This window comes from Cryptomeria japonica, chromosome 7 (assembly GCF_030272615.1).
Source record: "Cryptomeria japonica chromosome 7, Sugi_1.0, whole genome shotgun sequence".
NCBI lineage: Eukaryota > Viridiplantae > Streptophyta > Pinopsida > Cupressales > Cupressaceae > Cryptomeria > Cryptomeria japonica.
In genome coordinates, this window is record NC_081411.1 from 829,904,080 (window position 1) to 829,923,082 (window position 19,003).

At 32.6% G+C, this 19,003-nt stretch overlaps 1 pseudogene; it reads left to right on the forward strand.

Annotated features, from left to right (window-relative positions):
* Positions 1-9,816: 9,816 nt before the first annotated feature.
* On the forward strand, positions 9,817-13,405 carry LOC131074317 (alpha-humulene synthase-like; annotated as a pseudogene).
* The last annotated feature ends 5,598 nt before the right edge of the window (positions 13,406-19,003 follow it).

Consider the following 19,003-nt stretch of genomic DNA (forward strand, 5'->3'; position numbering starts at 1 on the left):
CAACTTGAGAGAAAATCCTTCAAACAACAACTTAAAATTCCTACAACGAAATTGAGACTACCAAAAAGATCTACTTCTAAAACTTGGGAAATTTTCTTCAAAACATAATCAACTCCCTTCTTTGAAACTTGCATATCATTTTATAAGAAAATTCCCTCCATTCCACTGTCTAGAAAATTTAATTAAAAAGGAGATTCTTTCCCAATTTTGGACTTCATGCAAATTGATTAGACTTACTGGAGGAGTTACATGCAAGGTGGTGGAGAATCCTCTAGAAGCTTCCTATTCTTCCTACAACATGTGCCATAATTGAAAGTGGAAAATAGATAAATAAAACTAATGTATATTTTCCATGTGTGTGTGTGTGTGTGTTTTATTATTTTCATTCTTTTTATAACATTTATTCAATCATTTAAATATCTTATCCAAAAATATGATAGAATTGCATTTTAAATCCTAAAGTGATAAAGGCAAGTTGTGACATCCCCCCCTTAATTTGTGCATTGTCCTGATGCACTTATTGAATGTATCCAAAAGTGCCTATAGTTCATGATTAGTTTAAAACAAAAAAGGAAACAACTGCTACATTTCCCTAGTATCTTCCCACATGGCATTCTTTTCATCATACTGGTCCCATTGTACCTTGCACTGATCAACCTCTCTGTTGCACAACTAGCACTGATGCCTCTCCAAGAATTTGAATGGCTCTATCATTATTCCTCCCATTTCCTAGACCTATAAAGCATCCCAATTCAAAATGTGTTTCTCATCAGGTACATACTTTTTAAGAAGAGATACATGGAAGATATCATGGATTCGGCTCAACTGGGGAGGTAAGGTCAACCAGTATGCAATTGGATTAATCCTTCCCAATATTTCAAAGGGTCCAACATAACGAGGTGCAAGTTTGGTCTTTTTCCCAAACCTTATGGAACTCTTATGTGGCCTAACTCTTAGGAAGACTTTCTCTTCCACCTCAAACTCCCTTGGTATCCTATTTTTGTCTGAATAACTTTTCTGCCTATCTAAGGCTTCCTTCAATCTTTGCCTAATTTCCTTAGTTTTCCTTTCCATTTCCTTCAACATGTCTGGTCCAACAATTACTCTATCCTCAAGACTATCCCAACTCAAAGGTGTTCGACATGGTCTACCATACAATGCTTCAAAAGGTGCCATTCCCAAAGATGTTTGATATGTATTATTGGAAGAAAACTCTACCAAAGGTAGGTAATCTTCCCATTTCTTCTATTGGTCCATGCAATACATGTGAAGTAGGTCCTCCAAAATCTGATTTGTCCTTTCGGTTTGACCATCAGTTTCAGGATGGTATGCAATGCTAAAATTTAGTTGAGTTCCCAGAGCTGATTGAAGAGTTGTCCAAAACCTTGAAGTGAATCTAGCATCTCTATTTGATATGATTTTCTTTGGCATTCCATGCAACCTAAATATTTCCTTAACAAAGCGCCTTGCCAAGGTAGGTGCATCATCCATCAGATTCCCTGGTATAAAGTGTGCTACCTTAGTAAGTTTGTCGATTACCACCATTATTGTATCATTTCTAGAAGTTGACATGGGTAACCCTTGCAAAAAATCCATGCTAATAACTTGCCACTTGTGTTGAGGTACATCGTGCAATTGTAACAATCCAGTTGGATGTCTATGTTCTACCTTTACTCTTTGACACTCCAAACATTTAGCCACATACTTGACAATGTCATTTTTCATCCCTTGCCAAAAGTATAACTTCTTTAAATCTGCATAAAGTTTGTTAACTCCTGGGTGCCCTGAATAAGGGGCATTGTGAGCCTCTAACAAGACTACTTCCCTTAAGTTCCCTGAATTAGGAATATAGATTCTATTATTGTATCTGAGCAACCCATCTTCATCTAATGTATACCCTTCAATCTTAGGATCGGTTGGATCATATTCTAAACTCAATTTGACTTGCTCATACCATGGGTCATGTCCTTGCTCATCCATTATTTTCCTTTTGAAAGAAGTTTTGAATGTTGCTATAGTCATCAAGTGTCTCCTCCTACTTAAGGCATCTGCCACCCTATTTTCCTTCCCCTTAATATATTCAATTTCAAAATCATATTCACTTAGAAACTCTAACCACCTTCTTTGTCTGGCATTTAAGTGGAGTTCAGTAAAGATGTACTTTAGTCCTTGGTTATCTAACTTTAACTCAAAGGGCTTCCCTAGCAAGAAGTGTCTCCATTTTTGTAGGGCATGCACAATCGCTGCCAACTCTAAATCGTAGGGTACATAATTAACTTCATGAGTCTTTAGCTTCCTGGATTCATAAACTACTACCCCTTCATCTTGGACAAGTACTCCTCCTAAACCTTCAATAGAAGCATCAATTACGACTGTGAAGTGTCCATTCAGATCTGGTACTTTTAGGATGGGTGCTGAAGTTAGTTTCCCTTTCAAAATTTGGAATGCCTTATCACTTTGTTATGTCCACACAAACCTTTTACCCTTCCTTTGTAATGAGGTGATGGGGTTTGTTATTTTAGAGAACCCTTCCACAAACATCCTATAGTACCCTACTAGCCCCATAAAGCTTCTTAGCTCTGAAATGTTTTTAGGGATCGGCTATTCTACTATTGCCTTTATCTTATCTGGATCAACTGCTATTCCTTCCTTTGATATTATATGCCCAAGGTAGTGAATATTTTCTTCGAAGAAGGCACATTTTGACAGTTTCCTATGTAACTTATGTTCCCTCAATTTTTACAAAATAATTTGTAGGTGTACTAGATGCTCCTCCTCATTCCTAGAGTAAATCAATATGTCATCTAGAAATACCAAAATGAATTTGTCCAAGTAGTCATGGAGTACACTATTCATTAGGTTCATAAATGTAGCTGGGGCATTGATTACACCAAAAGGAACTACTGTGAATTCATAATGCCCATATCTAGTCCTGAAAGCTGTCTTCGAAATGTCCTCCTCCTTAATTCTGAGTTGATGGTATCTTGATCAGAGGTCTATCTTTGAGAAAATTTCTTCTCCTTTCATTTGGTCAAAAAGATCCTCTATTCGAGGTAAGGGATACCTATTCTTTATTGTGACCTTGTTCAACATCCTATAGTTGATGCATAGTCTTAAGGTTCCATCCTTCTTCTTAACAAATAAGACTGGCGCTCCCCATGGTGATACACTTGGCCTTATAAATCCCTTAGCTAAGAGTTCCTCTAATTTCATTTTGAGCTCTTGTAATTCGGTTGTGTTCATTCGGTAAGGTGCCCTTGATACTAGTTTAGCTCCTAGTAGTACGTTGATAGAAAAGTCAAACTTCCTTTTAGGAGGTAAGCTGGGTAATTCTTCTGGAAATACATCCTTTAATTCTTTTAAAAAAGGGGTATTTTCAAGGGTTGGGGTGTTTTCCTCTTTCCCTTCATCAATTGAAACCATATAGATTTGGCCTCCTCTTCTTCTTTCCTTCTTTAATTGCATGGCTGATATGGTTTCTATATTAATGGGATTAAACTTTCCTTGGATTTTGACCCTTTTTCCTCCATCATCCAAACATTCAACAAATTTGTTATAGAAATCTACATTAGCTTGATGGTCTATTAACCAACTCATTCCAATAATTATATCATATAATCCTAGGGGTGCCACATAGAGATCTACCCTTGTTTCAAACTTAGGAAATTGTACCCTTGCCCTCAGCAAACACTTAGTTACTTCCCTAGTTGCCTTATCCCCATATTGAACCGTCCATGATGACTCCATTTGATTTTACTAATTTAGGTGAGATGAAACATTCAGATGACCCAGTGTCAATTAGAATTGAAATTGGTTGTTCAAATAGTGTACCTGCAGTTTCCATGGGAACATTCTGGTATCTTCCTCTTCGGTTCCTAACTGCTGCATGAATCCTTTGTTGGGGCCCTTGTTGGGGTTGATTGGCCCTAATCTAACCTTGCATCCTAGGAGACTCTCTAGCAAAATGGTTTCCCCCACACATAAAGCATCCACCTGGAAGACCCCTCCTACCTTGATTCCTAGGGGGATCATTCCTTGCTTCATTGGCCCTAGGTGAATAAGTTATCCCATTCTACTGATCTTTCCTATTATAGTTGCCTCTATTATTATTGCCCCTATTATTATTATTTCCATTCCTTTGATATTGATTAGGAGGTGGCCTTCTTTTGGAAGAATTATTCCTTTGACCTTTGTTGAAATTAGTGTTCCCCTTGAATTCCTGCTTCCTTTTAAAAGAGTGGTTCCCATTATAGTTCTGCCCTGCTAGTGTTTGAATCTTCCTCTCTTGCCTTAGGGACTTTTCAAGTACTTCATTCATGTTTTTGGGTCCATGCATGTCAACCTCTACCCCTATGTTGGTATTTAGTCCCAAAATGAACTTTCTCGCTTAGCCCTCTTCATCTTTCTGGTACATAGGCACATACTTAAGCAATTTGGCAAACTTATCCCAATATTGTTGGATTGATAGGGGCCCTTGACATAGATTGTGGAATTCTGTCACCTTCTCATCAAATAACAATTGAGGGAGCCACCTTTTTCAGAAGTGGTGAACAAATTGATCCCATGTGATCATATCCCTGCTATACCCATTTTGCTCCTTGGTGTTGGTCCACCAACTAGCTACCTCCCTTGTGAGTTGATAGGAACCCCATAAGGCCTTAGCTGTTTCGCTAAAATCTCTTAGTTCAAAATACTTTTCCATTTCATTTAACCAATTCTCAGCTCCTTCACTAATTTGTCTCCCATCAAACTTAGGAGGGGTGATTTTATTTAAGTCCTTGGAGAGTTCCAATATGTTATCTTCTTTTCTATTACCCATCATATTCCCTTGATTGCTACCAAGGTTTCCATTTTCAGTACCACTTCGATTTTCAATGTCATTATGCCTTGCCCTAAGGTCCTGCATTGATTGTTCCAAGAAGTTGATTTTATCTCTTTGTTCGGTTAGAAGGTTGATTATAGCCTCGACCCCATCTTCGTTATTTCTTAGGTTATGTTGATCCCCTTCTTGGTCTTCCTCATGGTTTTCTTCATGGTTTTTCTCATGGTTTTCCTCATGGTTTTCTTCCCTTTGACTCCTAGTACATCTTCCATTTCCCCTTCCTCTTCCTCTTCCTCCTCCTCTTCCTCTTCCTCTAGCCATTCTAGGTTTTTACCTGAAAGTTAAATTATGTAGTTAGTTCTTGATTTAGGATTTTAAAATTTAATTTCTACCATTGCAAAACATTCCCTTAGTTGTTTAAATTGAAGTGAGCACAAGGGCTAGATTTGAACCTTTGCTCTGATACCATAGGTAATAACCCACCATAATTAACTCAACAAAATTGACCATTCTTTTTTTTTGTGTTTAATTTAATCATTGTGTTTGATTCAATCGCATACTCTGGGCATCCATCCATTTGGATTAGGCATTCATCTATCCAGGATGAGCATCTAACCATATGGGTTAGGCATTTGTCCATACAGCACATAAGATTTCATCTATCCAATACAAGATAGGCATCTACCCATACAGGGTAGGCATCTATCCAATTGAGATAGGAGGTGCTCTAGCCAGAGACTTAGACTCATTAGGACCATTCAGGTCTTGAGTGACTCACTAAGTACTACACTCTTCTAATAGAAGTGCACTGAGGTCGTCATCCTTAGGAGTAATTAAATAGCATAATACAAGCTTGAATTCCACCTCGAAAGTTGGCTTAAAGCCTCGGGAAGTCAAGCGATCCATACGGGATTCCTTCCGAGTATGCATTCAATTACTTTTTCCAATTTAATTATCTTATCTTTCAAAATAGGATTCTTACTCAATCTTTCTTTTACCAAGCCTAAACCCCACCCACGAATGCCTGAGTACAAGGGACAACTCCATCCCAAGACTGTCTACATACCTGCTTCGGCACGAGATCAAGGTGTAAAGTATGTAGTTCTATTTTCTACTCTATGGTTTGATGTAAACTGATTAGTGGGTACACAACCCTTTCTAGGGTCAATGTCCCACATAGTTTCTCTGTGGTTTCTACCGATGGTGGTAGCACTTAAGCAAAGGCTCAAGGTGGCCTATTGCTTGTGGCATAAAACAACTAGATCTTAAATTCTTATCATAGGCATCACCCATGACCAATTGTCAATCAACAACAATATTCAAGATTAAATCAATTTCATAAAATCATTTCACTCACCATCCCTATAGGGGTTTACTATAGTTTAACTCAGTGGATGAAAGATCATTTTAGAGTTATCTTATTAAATTATTGATCCAAGGGGGATTACCCACCCCTTGGATTTTAACTTCCAAATGTCCCTTATTACTCCTCGATGATTTATAGGGACGATGCCACAGACATCGTTGATGTATCTTTATTAGGCATTAAGCGCAATAGTTCAACACGATGACATTACCCGTAAGCGTGACCCAGAGGCACTGTATATATCGAACGCTACTTGGTTTTGGTTTTCCAACTTCCTTTATTTAATTTTTTTTTTTTAGCTTATGATAAACATCATGCTTTGAAAATAATTATGAATTGAACGCGTACATTTAGACATTGCAAAGCTCAATTAATTGAAATAACTACTTGATGGATGACATGGAATAAAAACCATAACTAAAATTATTTATTCAAAACTTGAATATAACTTGCATAAAAATGACAGTTAAGTAACTTCCATACTATCAATTAAATGTATAATTTGCATGAAGAAGGGAACACCAATAATTGAAATCAATGTAAAGACATTTGCATGAAACAAAGGTAGGGTAAGTTGCATGTGAGAATATCGCTTATAAAACCACTAATCCCAACATAGAATTTAGCTTCAAGTCATTTAATTGCTAAGTGGATCTTAAGAGGATCTAAGTATCATTTAATATAAATTTGTTAAAACTAGTTATAAATCTAAAATTTACCTAAGTTTAAAAATTTTATTAACTAAAATTTATATTTATATATAAAAGAAGGAATTTAAATAAACTAACATTTTAACATATATGAAAAAGAGAATTTCTTTTTTAAAAATTAACATTTCCACTTCGAATTATGTTTGATTGGCATTTAAAAGGGGTTAATGGGAGTGGGACCCCAGGGGTCCCCTCCACTACCCTGCGGCCACTACCGCAGCAGTGTCCGTAGGCTAGTGGGGGGTACCATTACAGTACCACTCCCCACTACCCTACAGTCACTACCGCAGCAGTGTCCACAGGCTAGTGGGGGGTATCATTATGGTACCACTCCCTGTGGAGTATTAACTCCGTCCTCTACCTACGAGCAGGTACGCATAGGCACTATATCGTGCCAAGATAAATATTAATCACTTCGCATAATATATATATATATATATACACACACACACACACACACACACACACATATATATATATACATACATATATATATATACATACATATATATATATATACATACATATATATGTATATATATATGTATATATATATATATACATACATATATATGTATATATATATGTATATATATATATATACATACATATATATACATATTTATGTATGTATATATATATATGTATGTATATATATATATACATACATATATATACATATATATATATATGTATATATATATACATATATATATATACATATTTATATATGTATATATATGTATGTGTATATATATATATGTATATATATATGTATATATATATATATTTTTATAGTTCATTCCAGAATATTAATTTGTATAAAAAGAGAATAAATAAACAGGTCTGTATACATAAGAAAATATTAATGTAGGAGAGAATATCATATTAATCCCAGGGATGAAATATAGCAGAGAGATAAAAATAACCAGAGAAGTAATTTGCTCCAGTGATGCACAGATTATCGAGAATTAGGTAGGTGTTTAAACTGAGAAATGCAAGCTAACACAGAGGGATTATATTCCATTTCTCAACCAATGTCCAGAGAGGGGGATAGAGAGTTATTTACAAGAAGATTATTTATTTTCAGATTTCACAGGGAGAGAGTTTGTTCGACTGATATTCATAGAGATTCAGCTAATGTTCACAAAGAAATTTTATTCAACTCATTTAACTAATATTCACAGAGAGATTTATTTAACTAAAAATCACAGAGAGATTAAAATAATCATAGAGAGATTTTAAATAATCACTAAGAGATTTTAAATAATCATCGAGAGATTAAAGAATGAGATTCAGATTTCCATTCAAAGAACCAGAGAAATGAATTAGAGGGAGGAATAAAGATTCAAATCACATAGGAAGAATTTTGATTTCAGAAAAAAAGATTTTAAACAAATAAAGGAATATGATTTTCTTTTGCTAAAATTTTTGGGAGAAAACACAAACAAGATCATGTGCATATTTTCTTGAGGGAAATAAAATAATTGAATAACTATATTTTACATGCACTATATGAAAGCATCATCATTATTATTTATCCCCAAATAAAAGATTTAAAATCAAATAAAAGAATATCTTTATATAAAGGAAGATCTATAACTATATTTTTGATATTACAAATTCCTCATAAGTAAATGTAAGGATAAGCAACAAGGAGAGAACCTAGTTTATCGTGCTTGATGTTGAATCCACTAGCTACCCTTATGATCCTTCCTTGCAACTTGAGAGAAAATCCTTCAAACAACAACTTAAAATTCCTACAACGAAAATGAGACTACTAAAAAGATTTACTTCTAAAACTTGGGAAATTTCCTTCAAAACATAATTAGCTCCCTTCTTTGAAACTTGCATATCATTTTATAAGAAAATTCCCTCCATTCCACTATCTAGAAAATTTAATTAAAAAGGAGATTCTTTCCCAATTTTGGACTTCACGCAAATTGATTAGACTTATTGGAGGAGTTACATGCAAGGTGGTGGAGAATCCTCTAGAAGCTTCTTATTCTTCCTACAACATGTGCCATAATTGAAAGTGGAAAATAGATAAATAAAAGTAATGTATATTTTCCATGTGTTTGTGAGTGTGTGTATTATTATTTTCATTCTTTTTATAACATTTATTCAATCATTTAAATAGCTTATCCAAAAATATAATATAATTTCATTTTAAATCCAAAAGTGATAAAGGAGGGTTGTGACATCCAAGATGTTTGAATTTTGTAAGAAACTTCAATTTGTCAAAATCTCAAATCAGAATTTGGAATATACACCTAGTTGTTCTATTAAGATAGTTTAAACTTTATATAAAATAACTATAAGATTTTAGTTTTTCCCTTAGGTTGAAAGACAAGGATTTTAGAACTCGCAAAATTAGATTTTAATATAGTACAATTTCAATACAAATTGGAGATGAAAGAGTACAATTTCAATACAAGTTGGAGACGAAAGAACTATCAAAGTAATTTCACAAGTAAACAAAGAGATACCTAAATTGTTTTATTTCTTATAATATTCTAAGATGTGTTACTCTATTTTTTAATTCTTGAATAATGTACAAAAAGTATCTCATTCTTGTAAAGAGATTGAATAGTATTAACCATCAAAATGTGTCGATGTTTATATGTTATGGTTCACTACTTCATCAAGATTTCTCTATGATAGTGTAGAATATAATGATATAATTATTTTATATTTTATATGATGCTTTTAAGTAGCTTTATAAGATATTTATGGGTATGTACACCAAGATGGTGAAAAAAAAGGACATCAAAATTGGCTACTTTTTTTCTAAAATCAACTAAAACTGAACTTAGAGGAACAATTTGAGTCTCATACACTCAAAATTTGAAGATACCAAAAGAACAAAAATTGTAGAACTTTAAATCTAGTTTCTAAATTACTAAAGTTTTTTTAAAATGGACAAGCTTAATAAGGTCAAATCCTTCATATACAAAAAAGTGTTCTTGTTTTTTTTCAGCAAAACATAACATAGTGTCTGGTGTGTGGATTAAAAAAGTTATAGTTGCATTTAGTATTTTGAAAAACACTTTGGTAGAAAGATAATTAAGAGAGTACTAGAATTTGTGTATTTTTTTTGTAACTTTTGTTAAGTATTTTTTTGTCGACTTTGCAAAGTGGATGCATCCTAAAAATCAAATACCTACTCATGCAAGTCACATAACTTGCACCAAAATAATTGAAAATGCAATATTATTTTTTGAAATTGTAAAGAATGAAGTATAGAACAAATAATATATAATTTATTTCAAATTTGGACAAGTGTCAAAAGTTATTAAAAAAATGGTACACATATGTTTCTGATAACTATGGAAACATTAGTAAAAGAAATTGAAAAATAATATCGAGTAGCTTGAGATGGTTGACACATTGCAATGCTTGGGAATAGAGCGATATTTTTAGGCCGAGATAAAAGCAGCTCTTGATTACGTTTATCAGTCTATTAAATTTCTCTTTTCAACTACTATTAGCATTTATATTGTAGTCTACTATTTACTTTTCATCTGCAATGCACTATGGAAACATTAACAAGGAGAATGGGTTAATTTGTGGGTGTAGAGGTTGGAATGAAAGTGTGGGGATAGGATTAGGATGTGAAAGTTGTACAATGGATTTGAATGCCACATCTTTAGGACTCAAACTTCTTCGTCTCAATTGTTATCATTTCTCTACAGGTACCCAAATAAATAATAGTCCAGATGCTTTTCAATCCCTACTGGATAAGCTATCAAATAGTATATTTTAACAAAAAATTTTCACCCTTATGATATATTTGCATGTATCAAATAACTCAATACATTTTGAATACACCTTTTATTTCAATATTTGGAAATAAATTAATTTTTAATTTTTATGTCATGTACGCTGAGAAGATACACTGAAGAATTTCAAGGACAATAACAGGCAGTTCATTCTCTGTGGAGTAAACAATGATAATGGTGAGAATAATATTGTGGAAGAGCATATCATGAGAAGTATGCTCAATCTTTTAAGAGTTTCAAGTGTGGCGTATCCTGAAGAAGTTCTTATGGAAGAGGCTAAAGCATTTAGCATTGAATATCTTAAAAAGTTATTAGAAAATTTTGGAGATACATATGAGAGAAGTTTTCTGAAAGAGGTAATAATTTTTTTTCCAATTTAAAGTTATTTTATCATATATTTCAAATAGTTACCAAGACACAGAGTATAGAAAGACAAACTACGATATGAATTTTAAGCTTGTTTTTTTTTTTTTTGTTTTTTTTGGCTTTTTATTTTATAGGTGGAATATGCCCTCATAAATGAATGGCCATGCACCTTTACTAGATGGGAGGCATGAAATTTTATAGAAATCTATGAGTTGGATAATCAAAGGTAGAAGTAAAATATTATTATTGTGTTACGATATTTAAAATTATTTATAAATTAACTATAATATTTTATTGTTTTCTTTAGAATGAAAGAAAAAAGTATTTTAGAGCTCGCGAAATTGGATTTTAATATACTACAATTTCAGTACAAGTTGGAGATGAAAAAAATCTCAAGGTAATAACTCAAATGAACAAACAACAACACCACCACTTAACCAACACACTATGGGAAGAACCCCACTGATTAATAAAAACTTAATTATACAAATTAGTAGTCAATTTTATTTATTTATATTATATGAACATTGATTTGATGAAGATTGACTTCATAATATGCAATTGGATCTTGACAAGTTATCACGTAATAAAATTTATATTATTTGTAATTTATTTTGATTACTAATATTTTCCTATAAATCTTAATTTGCATGATAGTTGGTGGGTAGATTCTGGCATCTCCAAGCTAGTTGCAATAAGGGAGCGAACAATTGAATATCACTTTTGGACAGTTAGTTCGGCGGATGAAGTGGAGCTTTCTACTAGCAGAGTTGCTTTTGCAAAAAATGTAATTGCTATTACAATCATGGATAACATTTTTCATGACTATGGAACGCTTGAGGAACTCAAATGTAGTACAGAGGCCATTGCTCAAGGTTGGGATGTTTCTATAATAAAAAACATTTCAAGCAACCTCAAGACATGTATTCAATTTTCTTTCAAAACAATTCTTGAATTGACAAGTGATGCTACTAAAAAGCAAGGGCGTGACATGATGCCTTTTGTTACAAAAGCAGTATGTATACTTCTTCAATGCCCTTTTAATGTCCTTTAAATAAATTGTGCATTTTATATAACAAAGTAAATATCAATCAAAATATTATATTTGATAATAATTTAGTCATAATTTAGAGCCATTAAACATATTTTCTATAAGATTTTACAAACAATTATATTTTATAGAAATAGAATCTTATGAAACTAACAAAAAGAAATTAAGGGTTGAGTAATAAGTAGTGGATATTTCCTAACTCTTATTCTTATGATGATTCCTTATAGAGTTAAGACACTCCTTAATTTAGATGATTGATGGATACTAATTGATGTTCAATAGAGAACCAAAATAGAAATACTAAATGATATTGTTATATTAGACTTGCTAATGTGTTAACCATATAGTATCCCAAAGAAGTAACAACAAACTAAGTTATATTTAGAAAGTTGTAATATATATTTTGGAAAATCATTAAAAACTATTGAGGTTTATTTTTAACATAATATATTATTACCAATATAAATAATTCTTTATTATTTTTAGGCCCAACCTTGTACACAGATTTTAGACAAGAATAATGACAAAAATAATAATATTAGTTTTTATACTTCTAATCCATGCAAAAATTTATTTTGATCATATTTAAAAATAGAACTAGTTATATAGATCATGGAATGAAATTATGAAATATATCTAACATGTATATTGGATTGTGTTTCAGTGGGTAGACTATGGAGAAGCTTGTTTTGAGCAAGCAGGATGGAAAATAACAAGATATGTTCCAACTTATAATGAGTATATGAGATATGCTGAATTATTTGTAGGATTTGGACCAATATTATTACATACTGCCTTATTAGCATCTCATATTTTATGTGATGATGAAATTTAGAAGATATACCTTGATAGATCTAGATTTTACCAGCTCATGCAAGTGTGTATGCGGTTAATTGATGATATACAAGATTTTGAGGTATTAGTTTTTTTCGCCTTTTTCATAAATATGAAATGTAGATATAAATGTTATGATACATTTTAATATTAACATATTTCTAATGTTAATGTAGGATGAGAAACTCCATGGAAAAACCACCTCAGCTATTTCTTGTTATATGCATAATCATCCTAGTTGCTCAGAAGGAGAAGCACTAAATCACATCATCAAACTCAAAAATGAATCATTGAAGGAATTGACGAGGGAATTTTTAAAACCAAACAATGTTTTGCTTGATTGGGAAAAGATTGGTGTCAATAGTACTAGAGGAATATAATTTTTCTATATATTTGGAGATGGCTTTACATATTGTCAGAAGGAGGTCAAGAATCAAATATTTAAAGTTTTTCTTGATATAATAGAAGTATAAAAAAGAAAGCATTTTCATCATCTAAAAATAAAATGCTTTCTTTACTCTAGAATTCTAGTAAATCACAAACTTAGATGATACTTCTAATTTTATTCTATTGTAATAATTTCTTTGTTACTATGATTCATCTAAGCTAATTTAGTTTGAATTAGAACTTTGTTTTAGATAGAGTTGACATGTTGTATGGTTTTCATATGTAGTGCCCCTCCCCGATTCATCTTTCTTTTTGTGCATCGATAGACTATATTGATATAGTTCAGACTATTTTGCAATGCTTTTGATTAGATGTTTATGGACACACTTATGATTTGAATGCTTTATTATTGATGATAGATGTATCGTATCTACACTTGAAATTATGATTTCATGTGGATAATGATATTCATATATTATTATGATGGTGGATTACTATTTGATGATCTATGTGTATTCATTTTATATGTATGGTTTACAATTGATTATGGTGATTTGATGGTATCTTATTATGTACTAACCTTACTTCATAGTTGCAATCGATATGATGGCTATGATAGTGCTTGTTTGATTGTGATTGTCTTCTACTGTGGTTTTGATAGGGATAATGTCATACCACTCATTCCTGAGCACGATATGACATTGTGATTCCTTTTCACTTGTCTGTTTATTTCATGATATATGGTATTTTATATATTTTTGTACATGTATTGGTGGTGATAGGTTAGCAAGTACCAGACATCGACTCCAACTGGCTTCATAGGTCTAAGCATGTCTTCATCCCAATGGCAAGTTGATTGGAGGTGACATGAGATCCTATTCTACAATCTAGGTTTAAATTGATATCCGTGTTAGTCTACTATATTGTGTTGAGTCATCTTGTGGTATTTTGAGTTACCCTATGTTGTTGTTTTGAGGATTGTGATTATTGGTTAATTAATTATTAAGCTAATTAATTGGCTCATATAGTTTATAATAATAAATTCAATTAATAGGTGATATTAATATTTAATAATAATGAGAGATTGTTATTAAAAATTATTTATTAGTGATTTTATATTAAGGATTATTCATTATTTGCTATTTGTTATTTATTTATATGGTTGTGGCTTTAATATTTATTTGGGTACTGTAGTTAAATTATTTATCTAGCCCATTATATTTTATTGTGCCTTGGTTATTTAATTAATTGGTTGTTTATATTATTTTAATCCCTTTTATCCTATCGGGTTATTTGATTATTTATTTATCCAACCTACCCTATTTTGCTATTGGCTGGATATTTTGGGGTAAGTAACATAATATTTAATATTCGTACCTTGGTATTTGCATAGTGGTTGGTAAGGAATATATTTTAATCTATTATTTTGATTGACTAACGTATTTGTATGGTTTTGGCTTGATTTTCTATTCCAAAGTTTTTTCTGCATTACTGAGGATTTTGGATTTGTTGGAAGTTGGATTCGGGCTTGGTTTGGTTTTGGATTGCTCTTCTTCAAATTTCTATACCATAACTCTATTCTTCTAGGTTGGAGATTTATTTTCCTTTGAATTTCGAATTAAAAGATTTGTCTGTATTGTGACTGAGAAAAGATTGTTTGTCAGGAGATTTGAGGAAATTATTTTTGTAGTTGCTAGATATTAAATATCTATAATATATAGTTGGGAGGAGTTATGTTCATATTTTATTTATTGATTGGTGTATTTTTGTGAGTAGCTCTGTGGATTTCCTGAGATTGTTGCAATCTCAATGTTGGTTGAGGAATGCTAGAAATGATTTGTTGTGCATGTGGGGTTGATTGTCATTTGTCCCATGTATTTGGTATATTGTCAACTTTAGGTTTGATCTGTTATGTACCACTCGGTGATGGCTCTTTGAGCATTGTCAGAGTTCTCATTTTAAGTTTGGGAGAAGCATTTTATGTTTTGTATTGAATATTATTATATTTTTAAGTTTCCTTGGTTTATCATGGATATTGTGCCTTAATTGGACTAATTTTTTAGTCATTTCATATACTTAGAGCTTTCACAAACTTGTCATAACTTGATTATTTTATTTTTTGAGTCTTATGTGTGGATGCGTTGATCTGGTCTATGCATTAAAAGGATTGTTCTATGTGCTACTAAAATTGGTGGATGCGCTAAAAGTGTTGGCAAATGCACACTCCAATGAGAAATTGTAGGTGATTGAAGGTTTTGTCATTGATGGCAACCTTGCAATCATATGATACCGGCAAGACAATTTACCAGCACCAGCACTGACAGACTCTACACCGGCACACAGAACACCGGTAGTAAAAGGAAGTATACCGGCACCCAGGCCGACAAGAATTTTGTTTATAATATATTTTGTAATTAATTGTAAAATCATTGTAAGCTGACTTGGCAAGTTGTAAAATGACTCATATGTGTATGAGATCATTATAGAACATTTTGTAATGAAGTGGATAGGTGAAATAAGGTAGACCTAATATGTGAATTATAGGTTAAGGGTTTATGTATGAAGCAGAGCTAAAACTAGTACTGGATCTGGCATAGTAGATGCTATTTTGAAGCAGTACAAGACATTGGATTTGCATAATCCATTTTGTAAGTCAGTGAGAATTCCCATTTTGTAATTGAGCGGTGAGCTCTAGGCACTTGGCCTTCCTGCATGTGTAGGCCCCTATTATAAGAGTAATATTCACTTATTGTCCAGTAAGTGAATATTGTGGGTCACAAATCCCATTGAGGTTTTTCCCACACTAGGTTTCCTCGTTAAACTACTGTGTTATGGTGTGTTTTCTTGTGGTTCTTGTTATTCTTGTTTACTACACTATTTCTATTTACCGGTATGTAGTATTGATATGCTATTCATGTTTTAAGTCAAGTAAATTAACAAACTGGTAAGATATTGATTCACCCCCCCCTCTCAGTATCTTTGGGAGTCCTAATAAAAAGAACTGGTCAATGCGTTATTCTTTCCTTCAGATGTGCTAAACTACCCTATCTTTTATCTTTTTTATCATTTTTGGGTTTTTTGAGTTGATTATCCAATTTTGTTTCTTCCCAGAGACTGTTGTCTATTGACTATCAGGGTTCCTGAGTTGTCTCAAGATCGGTATATTGGTTGGAATGGATTTTATGTGTTGTTTACTAGGGCTCATATTGGATATGATCTTGATATTGTGATTGTGTATTGTTTATGAGGCTACTATGATGGCATTTGATGTTATTTATCTGATTGAGAACCTTGGATAACCAAGCTATGTGTTGTAGAGAGCCCTTGGTCATGTTATATTATTTGTATGTGTTGTCACCCTAAGGTCTAGGTTTATGTTAGGGGGGAGTGGGATTCCAAGTGAGTGACTGGGGTTGTGAGGACTAGACGGCTAGGTTACCCAGGGTCTAGATCTGCTAGAATATATCATTGGGAGTTTACCTTGTAATCAAGTGATAATTTAATTAATTGATTCTAAAAGGTTTGGGTAGTAGTAAAATCATCTTAATAAGATAAGGAATGGACAAGGTGGCCCTAATGCCTTGCCCAGATGGTAGTAATCTAGGATAGGATTGAGAAGGCCTTAGCTACCTAGGTAAGTTAATCTCCCTCACTCCTTCCAGGTTGAGATGGCTTTGCATGAGCATATTGGATCCCAGGACAAGTGCCTAGGTTCCCATTATGAATATATGCAATGAAACTATTTCCCTATATTTAGGTCCTAGCACCTTGAGTTTTGATTTGACGTGTTGCCTTGGGGGTCTTATGATTTATTGAGCCTTATTTATCTACATGATGTGTGGAGTGTTATCCTTTGGTTGTTAGGTGACAACCTAGATTTAGAGTGTGTGTGGGATCTTGTGTCATCTCCTAGCATGAGGTGTGGTTCCTTATGATTCTACATGGTTGGGTGGTTTTATGCCTTCTTCCATTTGGATGTTCTTCATTGGATGCTCTTGTGTGTGGATGTGGATTTTCATCTCTTCATCTATGCATGGATACTTGTAGTAGATTCATGTATATGATTCATATGCCATATGTATGTGTAGAATTCATGATGTAAATGTATTTGTAGTTGAGGGCTATGCCCCTTGATGTAAAAATGTTGTTGTATATGTAATGGTAGATGATGTATTAGGTCATGACCATAGTACTTGTAAGAGAACATATAGATGTATCTTTTTGTATCTTGGATATTGATTCATTGGTGGAAACAATGTAATTGGTTCTATATAAATGCATATTGTGATATGTGAATGTTTATGGTGGTTAAGAATGGATTATGAATGTGGTAGATAATATTAGAAAAATGATGTTATTGAATAAGAAATTGGGATAAGGTACATTTGGATTGGTTCTCTTAAAATGAATCTGAAGTGGTCTAATGGTATTTGCATTACTAATTAATGGAATCATGATAGCTAGACTAGTGAGGTATATTATGTATGCATGAAAAGAGAAATGTTAGTTGAGTTAGAATGCATTGGTTATGGTAGTAATTTATGTTGTTATGCTTATATAGAGATGTTCTTGATGAAGTTATAAGTAATGGCATTGAGATACCCTAGGGGAAATATTAATTGTAGATTTGTGTTTATTTCCACTTGCATAATGAGCTCATATGATTATGATTTTATGTTTACGTTCTTGATGGGTATATGTGTATATCATGTTAATGGATGTTAAATGCATATGAGTAGTTAATTGTACATGTTGTATTAGAAGATGTTTTTTTTTAAATGATTTCATATTGCATGTTAGTTAGCTTTATTTCTATAGGGTATTTTGGTGGGCATTACATCATATATGTGTTGTATAATTTTTGTAGTGTCCCTCCCTGATTCATCTTGCCTTTTTGTACTTTAGGGGACTATATTGATCTAGCTTAGTCTACTTTATGATGATTTGTTGGTATCATGCTATGTAATAACCTTGTTTCATGATAGAAATGGATATGAAGTTGGATTTATAATTTTATGATATCTATGTATTCATTATTCATGATGCATCATATCGCTTCTGAGATTTTGATGACATTATGATTACGCTAACCCTACTCTATGATTGTGATGTTTGAATTGATGCTATGATGTTTGTGATTATCTTCTAGTGTCTTCATGATTAGAGAAAATGTCATACCACTCATTGCGAGGACGATATGATGTTGTGATTCTCTATCACTTGCCTAATCATTTATGATGTATATATGTTGTATCATGTTTAGTGGTGGTTGCAGGTTTGCAGGTATTGAACATCGACTCCACCTGGTCTCATAGGTCTGATTGTGTCCTATCCCAATGGCAAGTTGTTAGAGATTGCATGTGTTTCCCTCTCATACTCTAGGTTTAAGTTGTTCACCTTGTTAGTTGTGTCATGGTGCTGGTTGGTTGTTAGAGTCTTGTGTCGGTTTTGACCCTCTGTCGATTGTCTGAGGTGTTGTGAGTATGTGATTTATAAATAAATTGATATTTAGTTAGTAAAGTATTAATAGAATAGTTGATTTATTTGATGGTTTGATTATTTGATTATTTGATTATTGGTTATTTAATATTTATTTTTATTAGCTTGGTTATTGATTAATTGATCTTGACTTATTAATTAATTGACTTATTGTTTATTGAATATTTATTTAGTTATTTATTTGGT